The 24,951-nt window shown below is 42.1% G+C and overlaps 2 non-coding genes across 2 annotated transcripts; both read right to left on the reverse strand.

Moving 5' to 3' along the window:
* Positions 1-216: 216 nt before the first annotated feature.
* On the reverse strand, positions 217-288 carry Trnaq-cug (transfer RNA glutamine (anticodon CUG)). The gene has a single exon. It is a non-coding gene; the product is annotated as a tRNA-Gln (tRNA).
* A 2,542-nt stretch (positions 289-2,830) lies between these two features.
* Positions 2,831-2,902, reverse strand: Trnaq-cug (transfer RNA glutamine (anticodon CUG)). Its single transcript has one exon. It is a non-coding gene; the product is annotated as a tRNA-Gln (tRNA).
* Positions 2,903-24,951: the final 22,049 nt, after the last annotated feature.

Genomic DNA, 24,951 nt, shown 5'->3' on the forward strand with positions numbered 1-24,951 from the left:
TGTCACAAGAAAAGATCATGCTTGCTTTAAATATAAAATGGAAAAACGAAGTTACAGTACTCAGTTTTCAGACTAATTTTCATTTCCTCAGATTTTCTTCATAAAACCAGACTAAGTTTACCTCTCTTTCGAGATAAGGATCGTATATCTTCCCTCTCAATATATGAATATAATTTTCCACTTGTTCAGATAACGCAAAAAGATCTCTCTTAGTTTAGGTCCCACCGAGATTTGAACTCGGATCGTTGGATTCAGAGTCCAAAGTGCTAACCATTACACCATGGAACCTGCTTAGTGGCGTGCTATTCGCTATCGAAAACATTCCTTTGCAAAACCCACCTTCTACAAAACCATCCAACCCCAAACGACCACGATCGGCCAGCTAAAAACAACCCTCCTTTGCCCGAGCGAATGAACCGGGTGGGTACGGCTCAACCTGTTTGTTTCACAAAACTATTTTTAAAACAAAACAAACTCAATCTCCCAACCGAAACGGCAAAAAGGCATGTTTGCACACACTCCCGTTCGTGCACATTCCGCGCAATCACTCTCACTTTCAACACACAGCTTCTGGTGCACAAAACCGTTCAAGTGGGAATAGGAATGCTATTTCCGAATGGTGGAACCGTTGCTAGGAAACGGTCAACAACGTAAGATCGTTGACATGTTGATGGTAAATTAAAAAAAAAAAGGTGTTAAGGTTCAGTTCCGAATTGGGGGTTTGGAAAAGAGGAATAAACACAACAAACGCATTCAATTTGCATTTCCAACCGAAAAGTACACAATCAGCAATGGATGATAAGCGCACAATAATCATCATCATCAAGAAGCCGTTTGCTCTCATTATTTGCACTAAACGAGGCCCGGGTAAGGGTTGAATCCCCAACGGGGACATCGGACAGTACAGCAGATAGCAATTAATTACTGCTGCATTAACAGATCTTACAAGTGCATTCGAACTGCATTCAAAAAAAAAAACCCCCCTTATGAAAATATTCGATAGTTGGATACGATCGTTCCGGTTTTCTTTATTGTTTCGTTTTTGACTACCTTATCCGCACGCTGCAATCCAATTTCCATGTTTCGGTTTTCCGTTTTGCTTTTGGTAGTACATTTTATAAAGTCTTATTCCAAATATAGCCACCAAAGCCAGAAGCCACGAGAATGCAAACGAAAACAAATTTCATTATGTCCAACCAGGGGCCCAGCCGTGTAGTACCGCAACCCGAAAAAGGGGTTGCAATTTTGGCTACAGCATATTGCTTCTTCTTTTTGTACGTTGAATGCATGTTTTCATACATTCGAGCTAATATGTTTTACGCTCCGGTGTGGTACGTTTGTGAAGTACGCATGTATATGAATTTTTATTCTTCGTGTTGAACCCATAAGAGGAGTTTTCGTGCTTACTTTTTTTTGTGCAAGGGAATCTTATTTTTGATATTTTAATTTTGGAATAATAAACATATAATACTTTTCCACTATATTTTAATTAAAAATAAACATGAATGCTCTAAAGTGATAGCACATGTCTGAACTTTAAATTTTTAAAAGCAATCTAGTAAAGAAGTAAACAATAGTTATTAAATACTATTTAAAGTCTTTGTGTTTTTTTTCTAGAAATAATTTCCAGAACTTTGTTAACTTTTTTACCACTCTCATTGCACACAACTTCAAATATTTTCCACTAAGAGTAAGCAACGAAAAAAAAAAATTCGTACACAAAAAAGTTAAGAGCACATGAAACGAAAAGAACAAAGTGCATCCCTTGGCCTGTGCAACATTAAGCATTCTGAAGGGACGATCATGGTTTTCACATGTTTTCTACCTAGCTTTCCGCTTGTTTCACACCTGCAAACAAGACACAAAAAAAAAAAACAAAGAGAGAAAGAGAGTGAGAGAACCATTAAGTTAAAAACGGTTTACGATACGCTTTTCGTCACCAAAAAAAAAAAAACGAAGAAAAACACACTACAAAGCAATGTGTAGTACTGAGATGGTTGGTGAACTCAAAAGGCAAATTAATAAGAGCAAAAGAAACAAGAAAGTTACAGCAGGACAAAAAAAAAGAGCAGGCCAAAATTAAAATAAAACCATGCTCGCAAAACGAAAATGAAACATGAAAAGTAAATATGCATATTGCAACCCCACGGGGAGTAGGGGATGACGTAGGACAAGCAACAGACAAGCGTTAACAACTTTTCTCGTGTGGCTCTGCGTGTGTGAGTGTGTATGATTGTGTTTCCTCTTATCAAGCAACCCATCCGAGTGCAATCGAGGTTTTTTAACATGTTTCCTTTTTCCCCCACCGCCACAAAACATCCCAAAATGCGAGCGAAAAAAAAACACACAGAGAAGTTGCATTTCGAGTGAGCTCATGTAATCGGTGGAAATGCTGCAGGGAAAGGCCAACCGGCATCCATCAATGTAGAAGCGACACTCTGCAACATTGTTTGGCATTGGCAAATAAAACCGAATGTTGCATTGAAGAAAAATGCGAGAACGATTAAAACAACAGACATTCTATTTGCGCAGTTAACAAAAAAAAAAGTCAAAAATTAAAATAATTGATCCTTGTTGTTCTTCATGTTGTCATCAGCACTGCTATCACTTTTTGTGCTTATCTGTTGTGGAGAACTAAATAGCATAAGTTTATTTGTTTCCGATTTTTAAAGGAGTATTTCTGCTGTACCTACAAAAACTACTTATACTTTAATATAGTATTCACAAAATTGAACTCAAATATAAAAACGAAGAGAGTTTTGTTATGGGTGAGGTGGTGTGTTTGTATCTACTCTCCTCTCCCACTCTTTCTCTTCATCTGATTGTTTGCAGGTTCCACCGAGATTTGAACTCGGATCGTTGGATTCAGAGTCCAAAGTGCTAACCATTACACCATGGAACCCTTGGTGTTGATGAAAGCAAAATTTCAGCTTTTGTATGCCTAACGTCAGGGAGTTTGCTATTTCCCGGCATTTGCGATAACAATATAACATTTCTGTACTAATTGAAGCTACAGTCATGAGAGCTGAGTGTACGGCCCTATAAAAATAATCACAACTAAAGCAACGGCTGCGAAAGAAAATACTTTGTGGATGACTTCCACACTTTTACAAAATATTTTAACATAAGTTGCTATTATCATAAATAGAATATTATATTTTTTTCAGTTTTTTGTCCGTTTACGAGTATTTAAACTCCTCACAAATTCTCCCACTCCGTTTGCAATGATACCGTTTCATCAATGATGCTTTTCACCTATTGAATTTCCAACCCAGGCCGGTTCAAAAAATTTCTCCGCTTAACCAAAAAAAAAAAAACGGCATGATTGTGAATGCCGGTTCCGTGCAAAACCGGCACATAGCAGAAAAATGCGTCGCACATGGCTTAACCCGCACAAAAGAAAAACCCTTTTTATGTTTCGTTTCGGTGCCCTTCAATTCTTTCCCGTGTTCCTCGTGTTGGTTTTGTTTTTTGGCAAAACTCTGGCAAGCGTGAAGCGCGATCATCATCTTCTCCGAACTTCTGCCGGGTGCTGCGTGTGTGTGTGTGAGAGAGTGTTTTTGTGATGCATTTGTCGCACGATGCACACTCGTCAACCATGCGTGTACGTCCGGCACACTGCGGGGTCGTCTGCCCACTCGCCAAAACCCCGTGATACCCCCTGGACATAGGCACACCCGGCAAACACATTCTGAACAAACACACTTTACACGCCGGACACAATTGTTTCACACGATGCAAAAGGTGGCCACGGTTCGGTTCACGCACTGCATTTTCCAAAGCATACTAACATACATAAACAGCCCCGCGCCGCCACGGTGGATCGCAACCGGGCGGGGCGTTAGTGGTGTGTGGGATAGCGTGTGGAGAAAACCAACATAACCGAACCGAACATTGCATTTCCACGTTCTGGGAACGCAGCGTTTGCATCGGGTGTTTATTTAGCCGGGTCGGAATTCAATCTCCGGTACCGGGAATTGCTTTACATTGGGGGTTGTTGAGATGAAGGTGAAGGCATGTGAAGGAGCAGACGTGAAGATGACCCCTGGTTACATTCGTATGCGTTCGCTGCCTCGTTGGAGGATGGGATAAACATGGGGTAGAACTGATAAGCGTGCTCGTTGGTGCGCTTTGTGCCGTGTGCATCTTGTCATCTCGCTGATGTAACAACACTTCTCAGCCGGGAGATAAAGGATGAGGGGAAAAAATATATGGAAAACTCATACCATTAATGAAACTGTCATACGGAATGGAATGTAAATCCAGTGAGCAGCAAGCGGAGCCTGAGATAGTGGAGTATTTAGGTAGATTAATTAGCATACGGTGATGATGACTCATTTAACATCATGAGGAGACAAAAGAGTGAATAGCCATATTTTATTTTAAAAATAGCAAACCTTTCATACAAATTGGAAGCAACATCATTTCTGTTGAGTAGTAAGATGGTTACAATAAGTTTGAGTTAATTTTAATAAGCGCATTATTTAAGAATATTAAGATATTGTAGAAGTTTAAAAAAAATAAATTAATAATAAAATAGATGTATATACGTGTAAACGCGCATTGAGCGACGACCACAATTTTGACAGCTGTCATTTAAATGGAACAGAATAAAAAAAGACAGTAAACGAGTAAGACCGTCAAATCAAAGTGTCCTCGTATTTAATTGATTTTAAAATATGAAAATTGATTTGGAATTAGAAGGAAGATTTCAGGAAAAAATATTATATTTTTGTTTTTTCTTTCAACTCCACATTTTGTTGTTGTTTCAGATCACAAATAATGTCGAGAATGGCTTGGGTGAAGATTAAACACAACATAAGCTAATGGAAGATTGGTGTTCGGCATGCTTGTATGTGTCGTTAAAATTAACAACCGCGTGCTCGTTGTTCCTATTGCCTCTCATCAACGCTGGTATGAAATAAGCATATCAGACAGCTCGATCAGCTGGTTACCTCCACTTTACATAGTTTTAAATACACGTAAAGGGTAGTAGTTTGACATTCCTGTCCACATGATTTTTTTTTCTGTTCGGGAGGGTTCCACATAAGCTTCCTCACACTCACGAGATTCTGCTAATGTGTGTTGAAAGTATTTTTCGTTCCCATTTTTTGTTTCGTCTTTTGTCTACTGAAATGTTTGTTCCACATGACAAATTATTTGGCAACCAGCACCAGAAAGACCGACCAATTTGAATATGCTTTTTTGTCCCTTCTTGCACCTGCTTCCCTGCCTGCTGCCGCCAACTCGCGCACAAAGCCAAAGCGGTGAAATGCACAAACCGACACCGAGAGCACACCGTTTTTGAAACGGAAATTAATTAACGTTGGACGTATTTTCCTACCTCCGCGGGACAAAACCCCACGGTAACTGGTGGTGTTAAACAACGGGCGTGTGCATATGTGTATGTGTGGATGCAAGATGGTGGAGATGAGATGATCCGTCAAACATTTATGCATTTTATGCTGCGGGCGTTCCGAGTTCCGATGGGCGAATGTCGGAGAATGGGGCGAGAGCGTGGAGAAAGCGATGGCAAAAAAAAAAGAAAACGAGAACAGAACCCAACCTCCATGCGGTTGATTGTAATTAGATGCGAGACCGTTTGTAATGCGATTTAATTTATTCCTTTCTGGTCCGTCCAACTACCCCGCCCAGCACCGCTCTACTGGCCCGCCCCGGTACATAGTTCATTCTTTATTCCATCTTGTGTGTGTTATTTTGTTTTTCGATGGATTGTGGAACGGAATCAGCATAAGAATGGAAATGGAAAATCAGAATGGAAAACTCCTCTAATTAGTTGGTGGTCAGCAAGCAGAGAGTGAGTGATTGTGATTCTTTCGCTTCGAATTCATGGAAATTTGATTGATTTCATACTAATTTGGTGCCTGAAATCGTGAAGGACAAAGTTTCCTTTTTTTTGTTGCCCTTTTACGTTGTTAGATTAAGGATTTTAATGTCATTTGGGAATAGCAGACGAATGGCACTCAAATTTATAATCAATGATAGCAAAGTTCTTTGGATTTTGGGAGTACATTGCTAATGTGCTACATCAATTTCCAACTCCCATTAGGGGAAACTTACCGCAAAGTATAAGGAATTGATAGCATGCAAACATATGGTCAAGAAATCATAATAACTTAATTTTCGATCCCAGCATCTTACGAAGGAATTCTGAGGAGCTTATCCAACGGTCAGTCCACAGCATTTCTGGGGAAATGCACTAAATATTGCATGCCCTACGAGGCAGAGATGATACATCAAAGGATCATGATCCTTTTTGCAAACCTTTCCCTAGCCCTAAGAAACTAAATGAAATATTATTAGTTTAGCATTCCCCGTGTGAGCTCGGCCGGTCGGTAGAGAGTTCAAAAATTATATATCGCTTCAAAAGCGAAATGGGATTCGAATGCTAATCACTGTTTATTTGGGGGAGATTAATTCTCGAGGGTTGTAGGCAAAATGTCTTCAAAGATGCCCGGATGGAACCGTTCGTTTGAATCTTCTAGGCATGCTCGAAAGGCATACATCGTCTGAAATCACCACAAACAGTCCCATTCCAGCGTACGATTAGAAAACCCGCTTTAATAATGTTGTTGATCGAAATGTTCCTTTGTTAATCGCACGCACCCTCGCACGCATCCTGAACAAAACGATTACACCAAAATGTGAACCATTGCTCAAAAAGGAAGATAAACCATGTTGCGATTGCCGTTTTTTTCATGAATAGAGTGGTAACACATTAATTCACCTGAAATCGTTCGTACGTGACCAAAAACATGCTCCTTTGGATGCTATTGTGGTAGACGCTTTCTATCATCTGCCCGGAAGCGATCGCAGCGCATGGGTTTGGCGATGGAAATTCGGGGTGGAGTTTGTTTCTTAAGAATTATGTGGAATAATCACACGTATGCTTTTCTGAGATGAGAATTATACAAACTTAAGAGGGTTTGCAAAAATATGATCTCTTTCTATGCGTAACTCTGATTTTTTATCTTTAATCAGGCAACTCAAGGGTTCAAACTTAATATAAGAAATAGATATAGAGAAGATATTGGGTATTAGACGAACCTCACCACAAGAAAAACCCCCCGTTAATATTATTACACTAAACTACACACTCTACACATTATTAGAAAAAGTAAAGGACTATTTTTCCCCTGGATTCTTATGCATTCACAAGTGATTTACACAACAATGTTTGTTCTCTACCACGAAATCAGTCCGTTTTAATTTCTATTTTTCAAACTAGGTGCAGGCTTCCTCGTCCACGCAGTTGCACAATTACGGTTCCAGCTTTAGCTCATCACCGACACATCCCATCGGCCCGATAAATAAAATTATACGACCGAAACAGACGCACACGCACATATGGTGCGCTGCACTTTCCGATATAAATAAGATCCGGGCGGACGATGATGATGATGATGAGAATGATGGTTTCCTTTCATAAATTTCCAAAAATATTTACGCATATTTTGGGGATGGTGTGGGGGAAAAGGAAGGGAGTGTGGGTAGGCAGCAGGGACCTGTCACGGGGGCCTGGCTGGATCGGCTTTCGGATCGGTCGGGCAGGCGAAAGGATCTATAAATATTTCAAGTCACTTGATGCATTTTCGGTTCGCTGGCTGCACACCATGTGAGACGGATTTATGTTTTGCCGGTGGTGCATGGAAATATGGACCCACGACGGTTCCCTTTCATTATTGCTTGTTTGTAGAACGGTGTTGTACTTCGCTTTTTCAACCTCTCTCCCCCCCCCCCCCCCCCACACCTTGCACTCCCGCTTCGTGCTGCTGCCGTACAGTCGTACGGGTGCTTCTTACCAGCGTTATGTTTTGTGTGTTTTCGGCGGTTTTGGTGGCCCTTTTTCAGCACAGTTTTGTATTTAAATTTTCTCCGTGTGGGGAAATTCCACCTCTTTTTGTTGTTGTTTCGTTCCCGTCTTTATATCAGTTTTCCATGCATGTGTACGTACTTAGTTCGCGGATTTCACTCTTAACAGCATTATACTTTTCCACTGTTTTATTGCATTTTCCATATTGAGAGCATCCCCAGAACGCTACGGAGGTGACCGGGGGAAGGGAAGTGACAAACAAAAAAGAAACCAAATCCATACTCTATCACCCCATTACCTTACAGATGGAAACGAGTAAACACAGCACCCTTGTGTGAGCAAACACGAAGCAGATGCAAACCAGCAACGAGCAGAAAGATATTAATTTAAATGAAACCCCTAGGGCTCATCATACGCTCGCTGCATTGGCCATTTTGCGGTGATTTTGTGAGGTGTGTTTCTTCTTTCCTGCCTCGTTAGCCTTTCTCCCATGTACGTACATCCGTTAAATTTAATTTTATCCCAAGGTATTGTCTTTTTTTTTTGTGTGCCGTTGCTGACTTCCATAACCGAACTGCCTTCTGCAGCCGCTCGCGATCGTTAGCGATGATCGAGCAGTTTGGGTAATAATAAACCGTTTAATTTTAGCCCAAATTGAGACGCTTTATGCAAACGTTGAATTTGAATTTTATAATTACCAGCGTGTGTGGTTCCTTTCCTTTTGCTTTCCTTTCTCTCTTTGTGGGGCCACACCTAGCATGACGGTTTATGGCGCAACATTAGAGTTTAATTTATTGTAGGACAAATAGACATAAAAGTGGAATGGTAGTTTGTAGCATATTATTGCTTATAAATTTGTAAATTAACGAAACATAAAAAAGTAAAAAGAATGAAGTAAAGTTACTTTAAAAATTGATTTCCTTTAGGGAGTCGAATGCGCTTTTTTCTAGAATTTTTAAAACAATTGATCGAAATATATGACCTGGAAAATGTAGAGTTCAATACAGCTGTAACATAATTCAATGGCATGAATAATATTATAATTATCATAAAAAACCCGAATTTCTTTTAAATGTTCCCATTTATTGCTCACACACGTCAGATCGTAATTTTAGATTGTAATGATAATTGTCACTGATGGAAAGATTTCTTCCAACCTCGTTACAGCTAATTTCGAAAGCAAAGTACAACAGCTGTACCAACATTTGAATAGCATTACAAAGAGACCAACCGGTAAAGCCTGAAAAGAAACAAAAAGGATACCTTTTACGGCAAACTATTTACCTTCGCATTGTAGCTAAAAGACGATTAGCACCCCGATCGTTTCAGCGTTCCATAATTCGAATTTTCTCTGCTTGCTCTGGGTGCTGGAAGAAAAGCGCATATTCCGCTTCCCTGCTCCATTGTACTCGCTGATCCCTTACAAGAAAAGAAACATAAAGTATCGCACACATAAAAACCGAACGTTGACAGACCATAGACCTCAAACGATTCGCAAATAAATTGCACTTATCGACCTGACATATGCATCACATCCATCCTCTATTCAGGGATTCCCGTGTGCGACCGAAAGCCATGGTTCATAAGGATCACTGAGGACATTTTTCTGTCGGCCATGCTCTCGAAAGGCCATTCACCGTACCGCTGTGTCGTTTTGCTTTCATCTAATTGTGCGTTTCTTAAAGCCGGGGTTCGCTTTCTACGGTGTACCATGCCGGAGAACCTGTGCGAGCGTTCCGTGTTCCAGGTGCGCCACGGGGAAAAGAAAGCTAAAGGGACCGGGGACTCGCAATTGTTGTGGTGTTTGGGTATTATCTTTGCAACAAGCGACAAATTACACCTGAAGGGAAATTTATGTGTCCCCTTCGAAGGAGAAAACAAAATAAACGCACTCACGGGAGAGGACACAATGGTTCTGCTTCTGATCCTTATATTACCCCTCAGGTTTTGCTACCGATTGGTGACGCTTTTTTTTTTCTATGCAAGACTTGAGTGTGTAACAATGCTTGGAACACACAAAAAAAAAAAAAAAACGAACGACATTCGTGTTTACTTCTTGAAAAAAAAAAAGGTGTTCCAGCAGACAACATCTTTTCGAGTGCCATCATTTCTTACGGTTCTTACAGACCTCTTCAAAAATGGATCTCCTTTTTTATCCTCGTTGCGTGCTCAAAGGAAGCGCGACCAAGATGGAACAAAACCGATCCCTCTGGGTGGATAAGTTTGGGATGGAGCGAACGCACCGATAACCACCACAAGCATGGTGCGATTTAATCTCCTGGAGGCGCACCATACGAAGCGCATGTTATCTCGTAACGAGCCGGTAAACGAGCGTCGTATATTATCTGAGGAACGAACGTTCGATGAGCCAGTGTTCGAATCAATCCGATAGCTTCCTTGCCGGGAGGTGATCCGTTCGAATCTAGCTCACCCTGCCAACCCACTTGAAGGCAAAAACCATCGTCGTCTCCTAGCAGTCCAATGGACCAACTCCCTTCAGGGAATGATTCCTCCACAGCCCAAAACTTTTTCCTTTTCCTTTTCGATTTTATTGATATGTTTTGGTGGTGTTTTGAGCTACGCTCGTACCGTTCCGATCAAACGCTCTTCCCTTGACAGTTGGGGTTTGTTTTGTTGTTCTCAGTGTAACACTAAAGTTGATTCGCTCAAAGTATGAATCTTGCCGGTAGGCATTGCTGTATGTTTTCGGTAATTGTCACAGCGAATCGAAACCTTTCTCGAGGCAGTTAGTATGGCAGTTAGGCAAAGTTAAAGCTGTAAATTGCAATCAGACGACATTTATACGAGTTTAAAAACCAGAAATGAAAATTGTTGTAATATTGTCCAAGTAAGAAGTTCGTTTCATGTTCTTATAAAAGCCGTTGCTTAAAAAAAATTCATTTGATTTTAGTTATTTAGGTAATTCTACAATTGATGAGAGTTTTTGATAATTTGAATTCGAGAATTTTGATAGGTTTTATAGAATGAGCGTGGAATAGAAGAACCAACCTCACAAAAATAATTTTATTTGCCTTATATTTGCACTCCTCCCGGAAAGAACAAATTTCGCTAGTGTAAACGAATCATAATGATAGCTTTGCTCAGATCAAGAGTCTCAGGTGTGCCGAGATAAATCAAATAACTTTATTATTTGTTCCCATTTGACAGTTCATTACTGTCACAGTCGCCGTCAGAAGTTTCGCCATTGCAAAAAAGGGAAACAAAAAACTCCAACCGAAGCACATCGTCACTTACTCGCCAGCATGATAAGAGAATGAATGAGCAAATGAATTTTCACAGTGTGAAACTTTTCCCACCCAACGTTTTTCCCCCTAATGGTGGCGTGGTGCGCTTATAAACGAACACACAAGTGCTTCTCGTGCTGCGTTAGCGGGGGGAAAAAACTAGTGCAAGTGCATCTGTTTCCTGTCGCATGTACCGAACAAGAAAAAAAATCAATCTCAAAAAAAAAGGAAAAATACTCACGAAGAGAATGTGTGTGTGTTTTTTCCCCATTTAACAAACGTACATCCACATATTCCTTCTCGACATGAGACAAATGTATTCCTTCTGTGGGGAGTTCGAAAAAAAAACGCAGCAAAAACTAGACGTATTGCACTGCAAACAATCGAACGCACAATAGAGATCGTGCTCTTGGTCAGATACCATAACCCGAGGGGGGGTCATTTTCATGAGCCAGCCAAACTGCGGGCCAAACTCCGAGAACGGTGAACGCAAAACATTCTGGCGCTAAAAAAGTTTCACCATATTTTATGTTTTTTCCCCGTCCCCCCTGGGCTGGGAGTTTTTGGGAGGAAGCTTGCACCCAACTGATGCTTCAAGCATTTTGCAGATAGTTATCTATGTAGCGGCCCTGCGGTTCGTTTCAATATGTTTTGCAGCACGGTCGAAAATGGGTAAAGCTCGACCCCAGCCGGACGTGCGCTGGCGAAACACGCTAGGATTTACCTCACGGAAAACCCCCCCCCGATTCCAATGTTCCAGCCGGCATGGCCAGTGCATTTTACCCGGTGACATGGAAAGGAAAAATTTAATTTACTTTTAATAAACATGCTTAAAAAGTTCATAAAACAAAAGCACGGCAGGCACGATTTTTCGCTTCCTTTGTATACTTTTTTTTCTCTCTTTCGTTTTTCTGCCGTGTGAAATGTGAGTGTTCGGACATTGCATTTGGTACGGAGTTTGCAGAAAAAGTTGCCCGTCAGCTGTTTCAACGAATTTGTTCACGGAAAAGTTGGCTGGATTATATTCCTGGGAAAACGATACGGTGCAGCTCGTGTACCGCAAGCTAAAGATGCAAAAAAAAAACACTCACACACATACAAAGGAACAACCAACGGACACATTCAATTGGTAAACTAAACGGGACAACAGGGAAAAACTTTCCTATCGTTTTACTGTGGTGCCATTTTCCTGCGGTGTTCCGTTTTCATGCATGGAGTTAGGACTTCGAAAACGGATGTGAAATTTTTGTCAAAAAAAATGTTCAAGCTTTGAAATGAATGATTTTTACTTAGGAGGCATTAAAACAATGCGAAAAAAACCAGTTCACATTAATAGTGGAATCAGTCTGATTATATCACAGCCTACTTGCTTACAAATCTACAGTCAGATCGTGCACAGTGGAGAGAATTTATTTCGCTCGAAAATTCGATTTCGAAAAATCGAAATAGCGAATCCATAAAGCCTCTTCATGTTATTAGTTAATAGTGGACATTAAATCGATACATTACATCGCAATTAAGTAATGATTTTTGAAAAATAGATTCTACTCTTGCGAATTAAATTAATGCTGCGATTATCAATTAAAAAAGGTAATGTGCATCAAATTAATTTCAAAATTATTTTTATGTCACATTGATCAACCATAAAACTAAGATTACGATACACACTGAGGTTTCTCATCAGCAGTAGTACTAGTAATAGCTGGCGCACACAACAATGAATAAAACATAGCTAAAACTAGTGAAAAAATCGTAACCATGCTTTTAATGAAATGGTTCCCCATGCGCACTGCAACGATAAAATCCATTCCCTACTATGATTGAAAATAGACACTAACCCGATTGTCAATCGATCTAAAAAAAAAGCAACCAGTACTCGAAACAGTCAACGTTCGCGCCGCAACACCCCATTTCCAGAACGATGTTTTCCCACTCTTCATACGGTTGTCATGAAATTTCCTTTTGCCGCACCGGCCCTTAGGAGTGTGGGAGGCGAACGAAATGGGGACGAGAAGGTTGTTTTCTTCTCGCGTAATTTTAACCGTGTCTGTCAGAGTTAATTCAATAATGCAGCAAAACCCGTCGATCGTCCGGTTGATGGGCCCTTTTGCCAAACGTTGCCAACCTTGCCCAGTACCGTTAATTTAACGATTCCAGCAGTTCGATCCAGCGGCCCCCGGTACCTTATTCGTCTGTGCGTCGTCGTAAAATCAAAGTAACACACGCTCGGCAAGTAACGCGGCGAACCAGAAGGAAACCCATTCCGAAAGCGAAATGCCCGCCCGTTTGCTGCCCCCACCATCGCAAACCTTAAACCACTCGCCGGGAGTAATGCAATTCCTGGCCGCCTTGCAACAAAGTAACCGGCCGGAGCGGTTCGCTGCAGCTTAAATAAATTACATCAAAATTTTAGATGAAAACTACCACCCCACCGGTCCGGTACGTTTATGGGCTGCGAAATCGTAAGTGGTTGTCCACTTGTCAGCTTGCCGGGACGGAACGGAAACGCGGGGCGGCGCAAGAGAACTTTTGAATTGCTGATTCTGTCATGAATTTACTTCCATGCGCTCGTCGCCTGTCATCCTTCATTTTGCCGATGTCGGTGCTTCAAAAACCGCAAAATAGTAGCAAAACCCCGAAGCGGAAAAATGGGCAGCAGTAGCAGCCGCAGAACCGAAACAGCAACAACTCTCAGCGCCTAGCCCCGTGCGCGCCGGTAAAGACAAGTGTACCATCAACTGATTGGTGAGCAATTTGTAATTTAAATTTCCGCACGACGACCCACTGCAACATTGTGGCGAAGCCGAGCGCTGGGGGGTTTTGTTTGGGGGTTTGACTGACTGTGTGCAGGACACTCGGTTTGGCGGGTTTGGAGGATACTCTGGTCTACGGGAAGTAACGTTTGGGTTCGATGATTCAATAAATCATACAATGTAATAACTCACACACAAAAAGGGTCAATATGTACTATTTGTGCTGGGCGGTACAGTGAAACTATTTGAGCACTTTGTACGACGACTGTGACTATGATAATGAAATTACAACCAAAGTATAATTGCTGCAGTGACCAGTTGCGAGTACTAATGACGGAAATCATTTTGTCATTAATAAAGTTGCTGCAGACAATGTGAATAAATGAAGGAAAATTTATTGTTAACGATAAAGAGTTGTAAACTAGATGTTAATAAAAACACACACAAATATGTTAACAGAAAATAAGCATTTAATACAAAATGTTTGTAATAGATAAAAGAATCAAAAGAGCATCATACAGGAGTATTAGAAATCAGAGTAGTGAAGCTTTATAATATTATATATGTTGATGCAGGATACTGCTTTCGGACTTTCTGGTGTTCTTATGCTAAAAATTAATAGCAAAACTGCTCCTTTTCGTGTTTCGTTTTGTGTTGCATTTTCGTCTCTATATTTCACGTGGCGCTTTATGTGGATCCCTTTGCCTTTTTTTGACGTATCCCTTTTTTCTTCTACTACTTCTTTTTAAACTGTCACAATAAAACAAGATCCAAGTAACCCGTACTTAGGCAGTGGTCTACGGCGTAAACAATATACTTATCTACATTTATTTAATGCATCGTGCATTTGCACCGATAGAGATCTTGGTATTTATTTTGGTACTTTAATAAACTCCAAAACTAATTGAAAAAGGTATCCTAACGCCAGTCTGGAAATATCTCAGTGTTTGTGTGTTGGGAGATGATGTTCTGATCAAAGATGTTCTACGATCTCTCCTAAAGATGTCTCATCAGTAAGGCCTCAATTTAATGCGATGCGGCTTGTTAGCCCCCTATATGCAAAAGGACAAACCAAGAGCCATCTTTCATAACAGGGGGTCTTCAATGTTAAGGAGTGTAACTAGAGGAACAGGATTAAAATATGAGACAACTCCAAAATTCGTTTTTTTGTTGCAGACAACACAAGTTTGTCAAATAATGATGGTGTTTATAGAATTGATTGGGTATAATTTTACCAGAACACTCTCTATTGTTCTTAACTTAAAACTGTATTGAAGGTATTCATCTGCCAGACAATCTACCGCGTAATCACCTTACATTAATTCACATTATTTTCCCGTCTCCGCCGAACTTCATCCACTTCATTGCTGGTACGCAAAATCAACTTAAGAATTATTAAGAAACTTGTTGCGGGCAATAGTCAGACGTCGCCACTCATCATAATTGATGATTAACGATTTTCACCACCATATCCGCAAACAATTCCACAGCACACTCGCGCAAGTTCTCACATACGTACGTTGCGTACAAGCGCACTAGTACGCCCGCATCGTTAAAATAACTGATCACTGGACCGAATCCCCGGGGGCCCCCACGCCATCATCATCATCGTCCGGCAGAAGAAATCAAATCATCTCAATGTCAACAGTTTAAGCTGCTTAACCTTCCATGAAATGTAGCGACCATTACGTAAATAAACACTGCCCTCGTATATGCCGTCGTTCCCTGTTTTGCGCAAGGAAATTCGTGTCCAGGTTTTTCCACACAGTGCGGTGTGTTTTTCGTTGTTGTTGTTGTTGTTGTAGATGCTCTTCTTATTTTGCAGCTGCATTCCACACCAGAACGCATGCGATTGTTTTCCCTCCGCTGGGGTGGGAAATTTTCCCACAAGCACTCTTCTCTTTGCCCGGTTTGCCGCGACGACGCTAAATCGATGGGAAAAGAAGAGCGTTCTGCGAGCAGTTTTTATTTGCTGCTATCACGATGATGCACCCGGCCAGTCGATAATGGACAGTTGCTTCCCGCGGGCACCATTCCACCACGGGCACGGGTGTTCGTTCGCTTTTTGTTGCAAGCCGTGCAAACGGTAGCACCCGAACCTGACCTGATCTTTTATGCGACTTTAATTATAGGACGATTAGCTCGTTACTACATCGTTGCCCTCCCGTTGGTGGTGTAATGCACTTTCATACATTGTCTTTTTTTTTGTATTCATTATCCCAACCGTCGATAATGAAAAGTTTTGGGTTTTTTTGTTCCACGTGTCGCTTGTGTTACTGCCATACCATGGATTCAAATGTATGCTTGATTCGAGAAGCAATAAAAAATTCCTCTTGGTCGATGGCATTAGAATATTTGATCGGTAAGATCGATCGGTAATACAGTAAATTTTCCTACTTTGAAGGATGTTTTTCTTTCATTTTTCAATAATTTCACGCCTGAAAATAAATGAAAACAAAACAAACGTCAGCAAAAGGGCGATAAAAGCGCCCATTAAGAATCGAAATGACTTCCTTATCACAGTCCAGTACTCAATCAATCGATAGATTCCGTAATAGGGAGGAAAACGCGTTTCCACAGAAAGGAATGTGACGCAAAAAAGGAGGAAACAAAATGTAAGTAAATGTGTTTTTGTTTCCAAACAAAGTGTGATTAAGAACGCTTGATCCCGAGCCGAGCTTGGCTACACATCGAGAGTGAGATGAATTTATAGCACATTCAGACTCAGAAAAACTTACCACCCTGATTAAACCAGCAAGATGGAAACGGAGAATTATGTACTTTTCACAGGAAAAAAGAAAACGAAAACGAAAGAAAATAAATTACACCTTCTAAACCGTTTGATGGCACGAGTTTTCGCTAGGTTTTCCTTAGAAGCACCCCACTCACCCCCGAACAGATACCACATCAAAACCATCAGCAGTTAATCCCGGGTGGAAGTGAACAATCGTTTCGCCACTGCAAACATTGTTGCCCTTTCCCCTTTTCTAAATTTTCTCAACTCAAAGTAATCATGGTGAGCGAAATAAAGCGAAAAGCCCCTGGCACGTTTCTAGCGCGAAAGGAAAAACACACACACACACCATTTCGGGCTGACCGGAACGGATCCTTTTTTCGGGTGCGAGGTGGTTTGTGAATTAAGCATTTTGGGAGTGTGTTTTTTTCTTTGCCCCGGTTTGCTTGCTCCTTTCTAAATTGGACACGAGCGTGTTTGCCAATGCTGCCCCGCCGAACATCGACCGGATGAAGAAAGTGAAGATGATTTAAATTTTAATCAAATTTCCTATCTATTCTATCGCTTTTCCTAGGGCGTTCCGCTGTATTCGTTCTTTGCTTTCTACTCCATTTTCTTTTCCGTTCGTTCCAACAGTTAACACCTCCACTTGACGGTGCAACGGTCTTTCGCAAACGATCTGAAAGCCATCTTTACAACACCGGCAGGGAAAATGGGAAACATTGGCAAAAAGCGCAGCGCATACGAAGATTTCCCAGAAGGAAATGCCAGCGAGGGAAATTGCAAATGATGCCACTAGTTTTCCTGCGCGGAAAAGTTTCTTTGTTTCGCGCCGCCCCGTATGCTTTACGACACGTATTTGTACTGATGCCTTTTGTTGTTCCTTGCTCCTTGCGTTCTCTGTAGTTCTGGGCTTGGAGAACGAGTACGAGCCTTCCATCGGTTAAATCGGAAGCTAAATCATAATTTTCATTACTCCTTCGCAAACCATTTCTTGGGTACTTACGACGCCCATTGGGGAAATGATTCACTCGTGTGGAGATCCGTTGCTACGTTGCCTACCTTCGGGCTGGTATCCGGCAGGCTAGACAATGTGACACATCCTTCTTCCTGAAAATGTTACAAAAATCTTGCAACAGAATGAAATCAAGGGGGAAAAACCCCAACAAAAGCCATGGTTCCACAATGAGTGTTGCTAAGTGCCAATATTCTACTCTGTCAGGGGGGGGAGGATCCAACCACGAGACGGGCCCATCGAACGTCATCAGCAAAAGAACGCCACAGAAAGAAGACAAAGAAATGGAAAAAAAGTTTTCCCCATTTTCCGGCCCGCCTTTTCCACCTTTCCAACCCCCCCGAACCGGCCCTCCCTTTCGTTCATCATCGGTAATCGTTTCATGGTGCGGGTGATGGTCCAGTGCGCCACAGCCTGCTGCCACAGCGAAAGTTAATCTTACCAATTCCCCAGGAAGCTATAATTTGATTAAAACGTTTCGCAAATCCAACGATGAGCCGCCGGGGTTTGATGGAGATGCCGTACGGTTGAATGTGGTCATCTGGTTCCCGTGTGTGCCGCAGAATGGAGAATCTTCTGCTGGGAGATTTTGCAACTTTCCAATTGAGTTTACGACTTACGGTGACTTGGGCGATGGTGTGATGAGATATGTTTTTCGTCACTTGGATGTTGCCCAGCCCAACCTTTGATTTAAAAGGTGAATGGAGGTTTTTGTTCGCTGCGTTTTTGAATCGTTTAACTTTCTTACAGGAACGGAGATGTATAAAAGTTAATTATTAGAATCGTATTTAATGTCAAGAATTATTTTAAGCAGAAAATAATTGAACAGAGCAGTTAAACAAATCTTAAACGAAAAATGTCCACAGATTACACGAAGCATTTAATGAACCTAATATTCAAATAATGGACTCGGAATTGATTATGAAAACGATGCTCAAATTTATTGCCACTTGAAAAACAATATTTTCGTTTCTTGATCTTCATGCGAGGATTACTTGTAAGACACAGCAAGACCCAAAACTATTAAGAACAATTTCGAACAGCTCACAAAGCCCAGTGAAACACTCAATCTATTCAGCAATCCATCACGATAAAACGTACGTGCACGAAAGAAATTTGTATAGAAAAATACCTCTGCCAAAAGAAAAAAGCTCCAAATCAAACAAACAAAAGCCGAACCTTGCCACGCTTCAACGATGAAGCAACGATTTGACGAATTTAGCTTAACCGCTCCCCCAGTTGCCAGCGGCCAGCAAAGCGAAATTTAATCCACCGTAGCATAATGCCCCCGATGGAATTAGGTTCGATTGAACTTTCGCCTGCTTGGGAAGCGTCTCAGCATCCCAGAGTTGATGTGCAGGTTGATGAAGGATGAATCGACGATCGAAACTGTCAATGTTCGACATATCGGAATAAACTTCGAGAACGAGGCCAGGTAGCCAGGCCCGACCCGAAACAACCTGTCCACTCCACTCGCATATGATCGATCACCGGTTTGCACTTGCACGTCCTCGGGAGAGAAGAAGCCAAATAAAAGGATATCGCATTTATGCGATCCTTTCGTCTTGTTTTTTTTTTGGTACTCCTCTTTTGGCAAGGGATTCGATGATCGGTACGGGAGCTTATCGGAAATAACCGATCGAGGTCGAAAATCTTTATCGAGTTGCCAAAAAAAACAAGATGGAAATCAAAAAAAAGGGACACACTTTGATCCCTTGAGCGAAAAATAAAGAATAAAGAAGGCACAAAAACATAAATTAAAGTTGTTTCGAAACCATGTTCATTCTATATCAATCGAAAAAATGGGAAAAAGAGAGATAAAGCCCCGAAGAAAAAGGTAACCGGAGGGACTGTTCGGATCAAAAACACACTGGCACAGGTGTGAACAGGGCCCGGTACTTCTAAACGACCTGTGAAGGGATACTCTGTTCTCCTCTTTACTGATCTCCTTTTTTTTCGGATTTTCTATTTGTGTGTGGACAAGAGTGCTGTTCGCAGTGTTGTCTTATTCACACATTCGAACTCGATGATAGAGCAGGAAGCGGAAAAGTGGAAAAAGGGAGACCATGAATCCATATTTCGTGTTTCGAGCCCTCTCGGGACGTTAAAACGGGAACGATTTTCGGGCTTCATAATCCCGGCTAGGATTTGATTTGATTTTTTTAATGTGCCTTCCTTTGTACAAAGCACCCAGGACACTTGCAGAGAACAGGGAACGAAACAACTCCAACAGAAAACGGCGTCGGGACGCACAGGTCTGGTGCTCTTATTAAAGCACACGAAAACAAGTGACACGGCTCTAAGCGTGAAGGATTGTTTCCATTTCATTGGATGTTATTCGTCTTTCCCCGGTAATGTACGGGACGTACGCATGCAGCACAATGCTTCCCTTTTTCTACGTTCTTTGCTGCTGCCATCGAGAAACCCCTCGGCCAAACGTTTTGTTGCGATGGACAAGCGGTCGCCTACCGTGTTACCACCATGTCCAAGGGTAGAGGGATGTTTTATTCCAAGAAATAAATTTTCTCATCATTGGGATTGGCAGCGCAGAAGGGATTTCTTTGGTAGATCATGGTGCTTTGGTGTAGAAGTTTCCGAATTGCAGTTCTGAGTTCCTTACGTACCGGAACACTCCAGGGGGGAGAGAGGCTCTTTTTATAAGGTTGATTTCATATTATTACTGTAGCATTTTATTTCTCATTGTTGCAGTGCCTTCTGGGCTATTCTCTGCGAATGCTGTCGTAAAGTCCTTCGAGGGTATTGTGCCGTGTGGAAACGTAAAACGGTAACAAAGAACGCGATGGGCAATGTTTTAACTGGAGCAGAACCTCAGTGAAATCCCTTGGGGGTTTTTTGTTATATAGCATCATACTTTATATGATCATCAGTTAAGAATACTAATATTGTGGTTTTGGTGGGTTCAGCAGAAGATGATCTATTCTGAGTTGATTTAAAATTCATATTGAGACATTTGTTATCTCACAAGACACTCGCAATGTTCTCAAGGATACATTACAGAATCCTGATAAACTGTACTAAAAATCTTAATTAACCTTAGTAACTAACTAAACTTCTTTAGTTCCTCCTTTTGCTATAAGTAGCGCAAAAGTATATCGCTCATGCAGCGCTAGTAACTATCGTTAACCTCAGATACACAGAAAACAAATCTGAGATCAACGTTCCGCTTCCAGAGTGCAGCTAAAGGATTAGCTTGTGCCGTTCATCGGCTACACTTATCATCGGTGTAATCGGGTTGGAAAACACTTCGGGTTTTGTTTACGTCCCGGGACGGCAAACACCAGCAACGACAGATAGCCGGCCGAGTCCCTCCGAGTGTTGTCCACATGGTGATTACACCACCGCGCACGGTTTCGGATTCTTGAAGTGCACTGTCCACTTCCTTGGCGCTTGGCAGTAGACTGATAAGCCCCACGGCACGGCACTGGCACTGGCACGGCGTTATCCGGGTAGATAGGTAGGTCAGTTTTTCCTTCCAAACGCTCGGTGAGTCAGACAGAGGGACAGGGCAAAAATTATGCAACAAAGCAGGCGGGCGGATTGTTTAATGCAACGACCAACAACTGATAGCACGAAACGCCACTTAAGACGCCACGCAAGCAAAACAATCATCTCCGAACGAAAAGGTGTACGAGTCCGAACAATTGTTTGTAGGCTGGGCAACAATATTTGTCCTTTTAAACGAGAAGATTTACATAAACCTTAGCAGAAGCTAACACGATAGGGGTAGGTCTATTTTTAGAGGATGGAATCAACTAACGATCTTTGTACAAAAAGGGTTTCTTAGCTCAAATACCTGATTCTTGTAGCTGTTAACATCCAGGAATTAAGCGACCGTTTCGATGTTGTTGCTTCGACAAACTAATACATCTTGTACAACGGTAGATATCCGTGTCGAAAACGTAATTATACACTTGTCCCATCGTTGGATGATCGATTCGTTGATTGATTGTACATCCGGCGAGTCTCTTCGCCAAGCAATTAGACAGTAATTATCGCACACCACGCTATCGCTAAGCAATTTCCGAGACCTTTAGAGGTAAGAAAAGGTCACTTTTGGGTTTTTGTTTGTTTCTATCGTTGTTCCCAGCGAGCAAGCCCTTTTAACGCTGATCGATCATATCAATCAGGTGTAATCTACTTGAGTTATGAAGGTGCATCGTATGACAGGGAAGCAAATGAACGAAAAGGTACATTACACTTTGAAATCACTTGACAGTTATCGTGTGCGTTGCTTAAGTTACAACCAGCTAGACTCTTTTTTTTCAAATGGTCGAGAAAGGTAAAAACAAACTAAGCCTACGCTCTGATAGACTGGCACCGATGATGAGGAGAGGTGTTTCGTGTTTATCGACAGTGTCTTCCCGGTCGTGATTAAGCAAGCGGACACGGTAGCCCACTGTCCACAACTCTTCACCCGGCCAAACATCATTGGACAGGTAAACACTTGAAGCGAGTGAAAGATTGATTAAAAACTGTCACACTCGTACACACGGTGTGGTCTTATCGATGGCCATCGCTTCTGTTCCAGCCATCTTTCATCTGCCCTTCCCACAGCAAACACCACAACTAAGCATGTGTCTCTGGTGACGGGAACTCACTCGGAACAACATTGTACCGGTGGTAGGGCGCGATAATAAAGATGCATCTAATCAGCTCTGCAAACAAGCCATCACTTGTGGCCGCTTGTGGACAGGATGATAAGATTCTAGGGCAGCAACAAACCACCGGAAACTGGAACGATCTGGACATGGGGCTGGGGCAGCGTCCCGAGAGGAGAAGGTTGCAAAAAACGGGCCGAAGCACCGGTTTCCGAAGGTGATGGCTAATTTTCACATTTCCATAGATTACGCGCTGTGGACGAGAAGTGAGCCATATTGCAATGTTTCTCTCTCCTCGCAACTCACAAACTTTGCCACCATTTGGCACCGTTTCTTTCCTCCGTTCCACAGTTCCGCAAACAAACTTGCTACGGCTGCGGCTAATCACATGTCCTGTGGAAAAAAAATGGTGAAAATAAGAGTATAATTAACTGCCCGATTTCAATCCTGATTACGTTTTGCTTGGCACGGAATAAATCACGCGTTTGATTTATTTACAACATGGCACACGGGTGCCGCCTGGCCGCGTGGTGGCAAAAGTCCTTAAGCGTAGTAAGCGGCAACTGTCAGCCATTTTCGACCTTGTGTCCGTGTTCCGATGGTGGGAGCGTTTAGCGACCGCATTTTCTTATCTCGTACATTCCGCAAAAAAAAACACATCACCGTCGAACCGAACCGAACGTGTCCCAATGCGCTAATACACACATCAAAAGACGCAGAAGGCAACCGTGTGCGTACCAAAGGGGCCGATACCGGGGAGGGAAATAAACACTTTTTTTTTTTGCAAAGGACGACATTGTAGACATGCTCTCAGTGGTCTTGTGCTGGGGTCGTTCTTAGATCCGGAATAACTCATGCGTACTACCGGTGAGGCCGTTTCTGGCATCATCTTCGTTCGCTAGCTGCAGCCCTACCACAGTACGCGCTCCAACACCTCCGTCGGTACGGTTTCGCTTTGATCTAGTAGGCTCCCTTCCCGAGAGTGGTTGCAAAATGAAGCACATAGCCTGCTACGCGATGCTGCTATCCCGATGCTTTATTTCCATCGAGCGTTTTATTTTCGCTCGCTCCGATAAGAAAGCAATAGATCAAGTTTTAAAACAGGAACTCCGGGTACGTACTCACCAGTTTGGCATGTTTGTCGGGCTGGGGCGATTGATCGATAAGAACCGAACGCTTCGCCTACCGAACCATTAAATCGATCGGCCGATTTCGGCTGGCAGCTTTTCGGAGGGTACACAACACTCGCATGCCAGAACTACCAGAAGAAGGACTTTGTAACTTCTTCTCGTGTTTAATTTTTTGCTGTTGTTGTCCTCTTTGGACTGGTTTTCATGTAACGCTCCGTGCAAGGCTTACTACGTTCAGAAATTCGACGAGAAATTTTTGGTCTCGTTTTTACAGCGTGTACACCTTGGTTCGTTGGCGCTTGACATGGTGCTGGATCCCGCAGGATGATGGTTTTACCCATTTCCACCCTGCTCGGGCACTGTCGAGCGCCGTTCTTGGGTTTTGGCCGTCATGTTGATTTATTAGATTTTTAATTGAAATTTCGGTAAAGAAAATTCCTTTGGTTAAGGTGGGTTCTAGTGGTGGTGTTCCCCGATGAGTTTGGGGAGTTTTTGCCCGAGCGAAAGTTCGTGTCCCCTTTTTTGCTCAGCGTTTTTACTCCAAGCGCACCGGTTGGTACACATTTCTGCCATTTTTTTGTTGATACATTTGCCTGCAACCAGGTTTTGATGAGCCGTTTGGTGAGTTCCTGCTTGCGAAGAGTTGATCACATTTGGGAACGACGTGAAACGTGCAGAAGCGATGCAGAAAATTTAATGATTAATAAATGTTTATCGTTTCTTAGCGTAGTAAATTTAGGGAATTAAGCTTCGGCAAGATATTAATTACAAAGACGACACCTGTGGATCATTTTACGGTTCACAGTTCCATGGTATGGAAGGAAAAAGTCCAAGAAAACCACCAAAATTGATTAATTGCAGGGTTTTACCACGCACTTCCAGATCGCATTCAAATTATTGCCATAAGTGTTCGGACAAACCGATCCTAAATTGAGCGATGCCCTGGGGAAATCAGTCACTACGAACCAAGCATTTACTGTTGTCCCACACACTAATGCACTCCCAGACGGCAGTCCAAATTGGTTAACAAAATTGCTACTTACTGTTCATACCTCCCGAAATAAAGACAAATCTAGTCTGAGCCCCGAAAAGCAAACGGAAAAATAGAACGTTCAACACACACCGGTTCCCGAACGAGGAAAAATGGTTCAAATTAAAAAACATAAATTTCAATAAATTTGCAATAATCTTTTGTCTTGTCGCGTTGGACGCGCGATGCTTTTCCCCCTTACTTTGCCCAAACTTCCCCCATTCTTTCCAACGAATACGAATTTCCAACGACTTGTTGGAACAGGGGAAGGTTTTTCTTTGTCCCACGGAATGCGTTCCCGCATAAAAGTCCCACAACCATTCCGTTGTACTCGCCCCGATTCCTCTTCCTACGCCGGCTGGTATTTACATTCCGTATACATAAATTTGCTTTCCTTTTTCCAGGATCGAAATCGATACGATGAGATCCGGAAGAAACACATCAATGTGTTTTGTGAAGCAATAGGGCGCCCGCAATAGGGGCGACAATGCGGACCAATGCGGTTTTCCGACCGGTGCCGGAGTAGATTTTCCGACTTTGATGAAATTTGTCATTCTGGAATGATATTTTAATTTAATGTATGCTGCCATG

Source organism: Anopheles moucheti, chromosome 2, assembly GCF_943734755.1.
Source record: "Anopheles moucheti chromosome 2, idAnoMoucSN_F20_07, whole genome shotgun sequence".
NCBI lineage: Eukaryota > Metazoa > Arthropoda > Insecta > Diptera > Culicidae > Anopheles > Anopheles moucheti.